The following is an 8,491-nucleotide window of genomic DNA, read 5'->3' as shown; positions in this document are numbered from 1 at the left end:
ACACATTGGAGAACTTAGCGTTTTCCCCTCTCTGTAATAAATACTTTCCGAGATTTACTGAATAGATATGTGCCAAAGCCAATAGAAGCCCCCAGGTCTAATTGCTTTTTTTTCGCACATCTCATTCCGTATCTGAGCTAATTGAGGCCCACCAGCTGGAGGAGTGACGGCATTAGTCATTACGGGGAGGGAAAAGTCAAAGTCTCACCACCTTTTGCTCCCATTTTCTCACGCTCCTCTCTCACTTCTCAACTCATTCCCATCCTCTCGCTCTCCCCTCTCACATCTATCCAGCATTTATTCATATGAGACTTAGTGGAAAGAACTCGGGCTTGGGTTTCAGAGGACGTGGGTTCTAATCCCTGCTCTGCCACTTGTCTGCTGTGTGACTTTAGGCAAGTCACTTAACTTCTCTGGGCCTCAGTAACCTCATCTGTAAATTGGGGATTAAGACTGTGAGCCCCACGTAGGACAACCTGATCACCTTGTAAACTCCCCAGCGCTTAGAACAGTGCTTTGCACATAGTAAGCGCTTAATAAATGCCATTATTATTATTATTTTTATTAGTCTCTGGGCCTCAGTTACCTCATCTGGAAAGTGGGAATTAGCACTGCAAGCTCCACGTGGGACACCCTGCTAACCTTGTAACAGAATAGTGCTTGGCACATAGTAATCGCTTAACAAATACCATTATTATTATTATTATTGCTATATGTGTCTATTGTACTGTAATTATGCTGATTTAATCAAATTTGGGCAGACATACCAAACTGTCCTATTCATTTGTCTCCCTATCTGATCCCTTTTCTTTGTACGGCTCCTACGTATTGGAAATCATCTCTAACTGTCTCCCCCATTTGATTGGAAATGGAACTGAATGATAGGAACCACGTAGGTTTCATCAGTTGTGCTCTCCCAAGCACTTACTGTAGTGCCTAGGACTCAATAGGCTGTCAATAGATTCCATTTGATTTATTGATGGGTAGCTTAACACTCAGTATGCCCTCAATAAATGCCATCGAATTGATTAATGGATTGTTTTGCACTCAGCAAGTGTTCACAAATGCCATTTAATTGACTGATGGATGCCTTTGCACTCAATAGCCTTCCAAAAATTACCTTGAGATCAATTTCTGGATTACTTTGCACTCAGTAGGTACTCAATAAATATCATTAACTGCCTGAGGGAGTGGCTGATTGATTGATTGATTGATTGATGGATTGAGAGGCCTGGAATCCCATTTGGTTTTGGGGAAAATATGTTGTTATAAAACCAGAGGTTCTAGGAAGGGGCTGAGATTTCATGGAGCGCCACAAGGAGCGCTGAGAGTAGGAACAGCACCTGATGACCTGTTGGGAGGAGCAGCCTGGTGTAGGAGATAGAGCACAGCCCTGGGAGTCAGAGGTGGTGCGTTCTAATCCCGGCTCTGCCACTTATCTGATGTGTGACCTTGGGGAAGTAACTTCTCTTTCCTGTGCCTCAGTTACCCCATCTGTAAAATAGGGATTGAGGCTGTGAGCCCCATGTGGGACAGGGATTGGGTCCAACCTGATTTGCTTGTATCCACCCCAGCGCTTAGTACAGCATTTAGTACAGTGCCATTATTGGCAACTGGTCTACTATCCTTGTCGTTCTTGAAAATGCTACCAAGTGGAGAGGGATAGGTGGAAAACGGGTGCAAATACAAGTGCAAGGGTGACGCAGAAGGAAGAGGGAGAAGAGGAATTGAGGGTTTGTCAGGAAAGTCTTCTTGGAGGAGACGGGCCTTCAATAAAGCTTTGAAGGTGGGGAGCGTGAGATGGGCCTTCAGTAAAGCTTTGACGGTGGGGAGCGTTATCGTCTGTCAGATATGAAGACGAAGGACGATCTAGGCCAGAAGCAGGACGTTGGCGAGAGGTCAGTGAATTAATAAATCCATCTGTGCTAAAGTGCTGTGGGCCGGAGTACGACACGGAGTATAGACAAGCACAGAAAGACGACTGGGGTATTGGAAATTAATCAGGGAAGGTGTGCAGAGAACAAGAACAGTGTCTTAGGTGGCCAGTTATAGGGAAGCAGCATGGCGTAGTGGCTAGGGCACAGGCCTGAGAGTCAGAAGGTCATGGGTTCTAATGTGCCACTAGTCTGCTGTGTGCCCTTGGGCAAGTCACTTATCTTCACTGTGCCTCAGTTACCTCGCCTGTAAAATAGAGGTTGATACTGTAAGCCTCATGTGGAACAGGAACTGTTTCCAATCCGATCTGCTTGTATCCACCCCAGAGCTTGGCACAGTGCCTGGCACACAGTAAGGGCTTAGCAAATACAATCAATTTTATACTCGACAGTTGGTGTCAGGCCAGCTGGACTCCTGTCTGCAACCAAGAGGGCCTAGATGACAGGCGTGGAAGCTTCACACTCCGGTGCTCTGCTCTGCCTCCCTGCAGATCCCAGTCTAGGGATGCTCTGCTTGTTAGCATTCTCCCGGGCCTCTACTCCCTGCACCTACAGCCACCTAATCTGCATTGGCATCCGCGGGTGGTGGTGGTGGTGGGCTTCCAGCTCGTTAGCTGCAACCCCTGTCTGCAGCCCCCGCTGAGCCTGTCCTCAGGGTCAGTCACTGTAGGAGTAGCATCCTCCCTGGTCCATCTTTACTGTAGGATCGGTGAAGCTCATTCTCCCTCCCTCCAAGTCCTGACACCGTTTGCTAACTAGGACTGAGAGTTTCAGCAATTCCCCCTCCTTCCCTTACCCAATTTCCTTTCCCCTCCTTCCCGGTTGGGACTGTTAGTGGCAAGTTGCCTCGAGCCACTCTGGGGGTCGGGAGGGGAAAACCCCAGGAGACAGTTCCACCCTATTTCAATCAATAAATCAAACAATAACTCCCGCCAAACCCACGATCCCTCCCTCGGCAGGAATTCTCCCTGGGACGCTGACTCTCCCTGCTCTTTGTCTCAGGCTTCAAGAAAGGAGAAGGCCAGGAACTCACACTCCCGCATCTCATATAATTATTGTTATTTTCATTATTATCATTAGTAAGGACAATAATAAATTCATTAAGCAATTACTAAGCTCTGAATACGGGGGGAGATACAAGAGAATCTAATTAGACCCAAGGCCCTACTGAGAGCTCACCTCCTCCAGGAGGCCTTCCCAGACTGAGCCCCCTCCTTCCTCTCCCTCTCCTCCCCCTCTCCATCCCCCCGCCTTACCTCCTTCCCTTCCCCACAGCACCTGTATATATGTATGTATGTCCGTACGTATTTATTACTCTATTTATTTATTTATTTTACCTGTACATATCTTTTCTATTTATTTTATTTTGTTAATATGTTTGTCTTGTTCTCTGTCTCCCCCTTCTAGACTGTGAGCCCACTGTTGGTTAGGGACCATCTCTATATGTTGCCAACTTGTACTTCCCAAGCGCTTAGTACAGTGCTCTGCACACAGTAAGTGCTCAATAAATACTATTGATTGATTGATTGATTGATTAGACCCACTCCCTGACTTTCCCCGTGGGAAAATTCAGGCAGCATTCCTCATCACCCCTCAGAGTTGACCTTCCACCCCTGGGGCAACGAACATCTGCTTTCCATCTTCCTCTTGTATATATCATACAGTACAGGAATTATGATAATAATAATGGTACCTGTTAAGTGCTTACTATGTGCCAAGCATTGTTCTATGTGCTGGGGGTAGATACAAGTTAATCAGGGTAGACACAATCACTGTCCCACATAGGGCTCACAGTCTTATCCCCAATTTTTTACAGATGAGGTTACTGAGGCACAGAGAAGTTAAGTGACTTACCCAATGTCGCCCAGCAGAAAACTGGCAGATTAATACCTATGCAGACACACACCCACTAGTCCAATGGAGATAGGACAGGACTGGACTTCAGAAGACCCGAGTTCTAGTCCCAGTTCTCCTTGCCTTGGGTCCATCACTTGACCTCTCTGGACTTCACTTTCCTCATATCTAAAATGGATCAGATCTCTGTTCTCTCTACCTCTTTCACTGTGAGCCCTGTGTTACAGCAAGAACTGTGTTGGACATGATTATCTACCTCAGCACTTAGCCCAGTGCTTAGCATTCACTCTGCACTTAAGAAATTTATCATAATAATTACCTTTCAATCTTTCTATCACAATCTGCATTTTTGAGCTCTTACTGGATGCCTAGAGCTTGGTCCCGGGTGCTGGGGAGCCCAGGAGAAAAACAGAGCATGTTTTAGGTGAATCAACTCCAATTTCATTCTTCTCTTCTTCCTTCGCCCGCTCCCCAACCCCTTCCCCATGTCTCGCTCATCCTCATTTCCCATATCCCCCCACCCTTGTGCTCACAGTCTGAAATGCAGAGAGGGAGGGTAGGGCTGTACTCCCCAAAGCGCTCAGTACAGTGTTTTACAAGCAATAGAAGCTCCAAGAATACTGTTGATTAATTGACTGAGGTGGATTAAAGATAATGTAAGGTATTTTTCTGTTGTCTGCCTTCCCTTTTAGAGTGTAAGCCTCTTATGGGCATGTCCCTTTGCTGTTACTTTACTTCCCCAAGTGCTTAGTAGGGAGCATTACTGTATGTGCCGAATGAATTCTTCTTCTTCTTCTTCTTCTTCTTCTACTACTACTACTACTACTACTACTACTACTACTACTACTGCTACTATTGCTAGTAAGGCTGACCTGAATATGCTTTCACATTTGGAAAAAAATAGGTGGAGCGTTTGGAGCAGAAGGGTTGAGTGGGAAAGATGGAAAGGGGCAGGTAGGTTAGCTGGAGGGGTTATCTGGAGGCAGGTAGGGCCAGAGAGATGGGAGGTGTGGGAGAGATCTAACCAAGCTCATCTTCCCTGCCTCGAGGCCAAAGACTTGCCCCAAGACCAGTCGCTTTCCCGGATGGACTCTCTACCGTAGGGGTCGCGAGCAGCAGGTATTGACATCGCTCTATTTTGGAGCCAGGATTGGCTCTGGCCCCGATCGGCGTCTTTGGGCCTTCCAGCAATGCTGCATCAGCCTCTGCCTTCTCTCTGGAGATGGTTCCAAAGTTCCTACCACAGTCGACTGCGTTAGAGAGGCATTAGCGTCCGCCCGCAGAGACCAGCTCCCTGCATCCCTAGTTTGGTCCAGTGCTCCCTGGGTTTCTATGGAGAGCAAGAGAGAGAATCCTGCTCTGACCTAGGGGAGGATCTGACGAGAGGCCATCTCTCCCCTGCATCGCTTCTCCAGAGAGCCCAGAGCCGCCTCGGGGCCAGTTATTTCGCTTCCACAAATGTGCGCCTGGATATAGGCAGGCGTGTTTGCTCAGAGCCAGACCTAGTCTTAGGAAGGGGCCGGCTCTGGATTCGGTTGGGGAGAGCAAGCTGGGGACTGGTTTCCGGCTCCTTGGCTTCTAATAGCAACCAGAAGACTCAGGATGGTCAAAAGGGCTTCCCTTAGTCGGCCCTCCTGACCGCTGGTAATCCGACCAGAGTCCCACCCCACTACTCGTGTTCTGAATAGTTAGAAACGTGAGGACCTCCTCTTGGTCACCCCTGTCACCCCCCTCGATCCAGTCAGGATCTTGGGGTGAATCTCCCTGCAGGAGGAGGAGCTGAGGACAGAGGAGGGAAGGTTAGGAAACTTGTCTTTATCTGGATTACCAGGAGATGGTCAGCAGGGATTGAAATACCTCCTGGCCCTCAAGCAGACCCGTGGAGCCTTCTATAGAGAAAAGGTCCAGGGCTGACCCGGCAAACTGGATGTAATCTCCTGATCACAGAGCCCAAGAAATGGTGATGATGACCAGGTGCTGGTGAGATGAGGGAGAGTCGGGGAATAATGGGGATGAGGGTGGGGATAGCGAGGCTGGTGGTGAGTTTATGGAATGATGATGAAATGATGGTAAGGATAATGTGATAACAAGGATTGATAATGGGTGATGAACAATGGAGGTGACGGAGATGATGGTAGGGATGATGGTAAGGATGATGGTGATGGGAGGGAGATGATGGTGGGGATGATGGGGATGACGGTAGGGATGATCGAGTTGAGTTAGGCGATTAAAAGAAATTATGGTACTTGTTAAGCGCTTAATATGTGCAAGGCACTGTACTAAGCACTGGGTTGAATACAAGCAAATTGGGTTGGACAAAGTCCCTTTCCTAGATGGGGCTCACAGTCCTTAATCTCTATTTTACCGATGAGGTAACTGAGGCAGAGAGAAGAGAAGTGACTTGCCCAGGGACACATAGCAGACAGGTGAAGGAGCCGGGATTAGAACCCAACATCTCCTGACTCCCAGGACCGTGCGCCATCCACTAGGCCATGCCGCTTCTCATGACAAGGTGAGGTTGGTGAGGACGAGAGTTGGGATGATGGGAATAAGGACGGAGATGATAGTGGGGATGAGGGTGAGGATGACAGGGATGATGATGAAAATAACAGTTGTGACACACTGAGGTTGAAGAATGATGGGCGCATGAATGGTGGGTATCCCTCTTGGTTAAAAGAGGACAGTCAGAGTCCTGGCTAAAGCCGACCCAGGCCTTCGTTGCTCCTTTCTGCTCTTCGACTAGATCTTTGAGTAAGCACAGCCCAGGTCAGGGAAACTTCATTTTTCCTCTAAGGCTTATCGTGGCCTGGGAAGCAGCGTGATTCAGTGGAAAAAGCCCGGGCTTGGGAGTCAGAGGTCGTGGGTTCTAATCTCAGCTACGCCACGTGTCTGCTATGTGACCTTGGAAAAGCCACTTAACTTCTCTGTGCCTCAGATACCTCATCTATAAAATGGGGATTAATACTGTGAGCCCCATGTGGGACTGCCTGATTACCTTGTATCTACACCAGAGTTTAGAACAGTGCTTGGCACATAGTAAGCGTTTAACAAAGACCATAATTATTATTGACAATTATTTCGTTTCACCAATAAATTGTGCAAACAACAATATGGATTGAGCCCCTATTAGGTGTAAAGCACAGGACCAAATGTTTGGGAGAATGCAACAGAATTAGTAGACATAATCTCTGCATTCAAGTTGTTTACACTCTAGTGGAGTGTACACCTAATGGCACTTAGCGTGCACTTACTGTGTGCAGAGCACTGTACAAATGCTAGGGAGAGTACCACAGAGTTAGTAGACATGATTTTTGCACTTGAGGTGCTCATAGTCTGGCTGGGGAGGCCGAAAGTGAGATAATTTGCAGACAAGAGACAACGATGGAGTTTAGTGATCTTTATATACGTATTAAGGGTGGAATATGTCTTACCCAAGTACTTAGAGGTTGTGGGTGTACTGAAGAGGCAGTAGTGATAAACTGGGATGGAGAGATGAAAGATGAATCTGGGAAATCTTCTTAGAGGAGATGTGATTTCAGAAGGGCTTTGAAGATGAGGAGAGCTAGGTGAAGCAGCATGAAGCAGCATGGCCTAGTGGATAGAGCACTCTCCTGAGAGTCAGAAGGCCCTGGTTCTAATCCCGTCTCCACCACCTGTCTGCTGTGTGACCTGGAAAAATCACTTAACATCTCTGTACCTCAGTTACCTTATCTGTAAAATGGGGATGAAGAGTGTGAGCCCCCTGTTGAACAGGGCCTGTGTACAACCCAATTACCTTGTATCGTCCCCAGTGCTTAGTACCTGGCATACAGTAATTACTTGACAAATTGCTGTTATTATTATTATTATTATTATTATTATTAATGATCTTCTGGGTGTGAATCAATCAATCAATCAGTCGTATTTATTGAGCACTTACTGTGTGCAGAGCACTGTACTAAGATCTTGGGAAGTACAAGTTGGCAACATATAGAGACAGTCCCTACCCAACAGTGGGCTCACAGTCTAGAAGGAGGAGACAGAGAACAAAACCAAACATATTAACAAAATAAAATAAATACAATAGATATGTACAAGTAAAATAAATAAATAAATAAATAGAGTAATAAATATGTACAAACATATATACATATATACAGGTGCTGTGGGGAAGGGAAGGAGGTAAGACGGGGAGGATGGAGAGGGGGACAAGGGGGAGAGGAAGGAACGGACTCAGTCTGGGAAGGCCTCCTGGAGGAGGTGAGCTCTCAGTAGGGCCTTGAAGGGAGGAAGAGAGCTAGCTTGGCGTATGGGCAGAGGGAGGGCATTCCAGGCCAGCGTGATGACGTGGGCCGGGGGTCGACGGCGGGACAGACGAGAACGAGGCATGGTGAGGAGATTAGCATCAGAGGAGCGGAGGGTGCGGGCTGAGCTGTAGAAGGAGAGAAGGGAGGTGAGGTAGGAGGGGGCGAGGTGATGGAGAGCCTTGAAGCCCAGGGTGAGGAGTTTCTGCCTGATGCGCAGATTGATTGGTAGCCACTGGAGATTTTTGAGGATGGGAGTAACATGCCCAGAGCGTTTCTGGACAAAGACAAGCCGGGCAGCAGCATGAAGTATGGATTGAAGTGGGGAGAGACACGAGGATGGGAGATCAGAGAGAAGGGGGATGGAGTAGTCCAGACGGGATAGGATGAGAGCTTAAACGAGCAGGGTAGCGGTTTGGA

The sequence above is a fragment of the Tachyglossus aculeatus genome, chromosome 18, assembly GCF_015852505.1.
Source record: "Tachyglossus aculeatus isolate mTacAcu1 chromosome 18, mTacAcu1.pri, whole genome shotgun sequence".
NCBI classification, from domain to species: Eukaryota; Metazoa; Chordata; class Mammalia; order Monotremata; family Tachyglossidae; genus Tachyglossus; species Tachyglossus aculeatus.
The sequence above is the reverse complement of the archived record's forward strand: the minus strand, read 5'-3'. Positions refer to the sequence as shown.